We start from the raw sequence: 2,591 nt of genomic DNA, 5'->3' as shown, positions 1-2,591 counted from the left end.
TATGAATCAATAAAAAGGAATGTACTGTGTCTACTTTCCTTTTTTTCAAGTGACAACCAAGGTTTCAGTCTCATATGGTTAAAGTAGGCACTTCTAAGAGCTCACAAATTTCTTCTGAGAGCAGAGAAGTTATTATTTTTTTGTTTTGTTTTGTTTTCAAAATAGCTGCTTCCATAGATGACGCCCAAATATATACACACCACTTCAGTCTTTGCGGTGAACTCCAGACTTCTGCTTTGTTCAGAGGTCTGGGCGGAATGGAGACAGGAAGAGACGCTGAGACACGGTGGCCGGTGGCGGAGGAGCTGGAGTCCAGGCTGGGTTAAGTAGGGAAGTGGCTCCGTGAGTCATAAGCTGAAAAGCTCCAGCAGGCCCCTCTGGCTCTTGGCTCCTCACACTGGGAAACGTTTCCTGCTCTTTAGCTCCTCCGCCCCCTCCCCCAAGAGTTCCTTAAGACAAGGTCTTTAACCTAATTGTTATTACCCAAGGGAAAAAGTGTTTTTAGTGTCTGCCAAGGCACTAACTCTCCCAAGCTTTGAGAAAACTGTGTGTGAGGCAGGTTGGTTCTCTCGTTAGGGACTACTTTGCCATCTTGGCAAAAGGAAGACAGTAGTGTCAACTTGTTTTTTTTTAGGGGGCGGAAGGGGCATAGCTAGCTTGTGAATTAAAAAGTCAAGTGTTAGTATCAAAGTAGTTCTTCCTCAGGGCCTCTGAAAAGGCAAAGACTTCATTTTGACTTTGGGTAAGGAGCCCCACAATTGCCTGGAATTCGCACACTCAACGTCCATGTTGCATGAAGGTCAACATAGGGAGCCCTGGTTACCTGGGGAGAGGCGCTGATGGGGGTCATGCTGGTCCACTCAGCCTTTGACAGGTTTATAGGGGGGTGGATAGCAGGGAGGAAACACTTCTTTCGGCTTTGGCCTCCTGGCGGGATCAGGTTGGAACTCAGTTCAGGTCCCTCCTCCGGCCCGAAGACTGATTAGGCCCCAGACTTTCCTGGGGACATTTGGAAACTGCACAGGCCCTCTAACATATGGCCCTGATAAGGATCTCCCTCTCAGAGATAAGGAGCTGTTTAGGGGACTCTAAGGAAGCCCGGGTTTTGTTTCCATAAAGCTGGACAATGTAAAGTGTAATCCCCTACACAGATGTAATTAGCTGTTAAGCATATTAAGTCATGAGGAAGGGGGGCTCTGCCAGTTCATAAGTTACTGTGAATTTGCCCCAGGGGAACTGAGGGCAGGTATCTTTCCTGCCAGATTATTAGAAAGGCCACTGATGATGATGGATCAAGAGGCTGAGCTCACAGTAGTTTTAGCAACCCCTGGGCTCCAAAGGAAGAAGGATCTGGGGGAGCCCCAGCCATGAATGACCAAACACCCTTGGGCCTTTCGTTTCCCTAATATACAGGGTAAAAAGGAGGGTAAGAGACTTGTCTCTGAGGGAGGCTTTGAAGAAATCGTATGAAGACAGTATGGCAGCCAACTCAGTGTTTTCTGCTAATACAGGGTTTGGCACTGTGGTAAATTGCCAGGTGATCTTAGTGAAAAGCTGAGTGCCCCTTCAGATCTGCCAGGTGGATGCCTGGCAAGGCCATTAGAGCTATAGTCTGTTAGAAGGAAGGAGGCTCTTAGTCTTATTCTGGCCAAGTGCTGCTAAATGGCCCTCACCTCATGTACCAATGGCACCTTCATATTACTTCCATTGATTTAATAGAAATAATAATAACAATAGCAATAATAATAATAATTGATAATTATTAAGAGCTCACTGTGCTAGGCAGAGTACTAAGCAGGTATATATCTGTTATCTAATGTATGTCTCATAATAATTCTATGAGCTAGGTACTAATATTATCACCAATTTGCAGATGGGAAAACTGAAGTTCAAGCAGGTTAATTTATTTGTACAAAATTATACAGTTGGTAGGTAGTGGATTTAGGTTTTAATCCCAGAAGCTGATTCAAGAGCTTAAACTCGTAACATAGTTTAGTGCTCATTAGAAACATCTCTCCATAGCCCTTATGGAGAAATGTGCCATTCCTCAGACTCTAATGGGTATCAAAATCAACCAAAAGTAAAATGTATTAGATAAATATGTTAACAGAGGCGATAACAATATGCTTTTTTATAGCCTCTCTCTTTGTCGGCCTGGTCTAGGCTGACCTTCGGAAATTTATTCAGAGCTTTTCTGTCGTAGTTGACTTTATGTTGTTCGAGAACTTTTTGACATGGCGAAAGAACAAAGCAATCAGTGAACAGCACTTGTAAAATCATGTCTTTGAGTGTCTTCAAATTTTACGAAGACAGGGCTTTTCAGGCAAATAACCAACAATTGGGGTGGTGTGCTGGGGAAACTCCTACAAATTAAAATTTGGGTTTTTAAAGCAAAATCTAGAGAAAGCCTCTTTTCTTTGAATTGACCAGCTAGAACTCCAATAACCAGGCTCTCCAGGGTTTGTGCGCTTATGGGTAGGTGGGTGGCACAGTTCCTTTTGGGGAGTTGATATTCTTCTGTCTCTTTTGGCCTCCTCCATGCATCTTTCAATCAGAACTATTTGAACACTGAAAATGTCGGATCTGAGAAT

This window comes from Pteropus medius, unplaced genomic scaffold (genome assembly GCF_902729225.1).
Source record: "Pteropus medius unplaced genomic scaffold, Ma_sr-lr_union100, whole genome shotgun sequence".
Lineage (NCBI taxonomy): Eukaryota > Metazoa > Chordata > Mammalia > Chiroptera > Pteropodidae > Pteropus > Pteropus medius.
Note: the sequence above shows the minus strand (reverse complement) of the source record.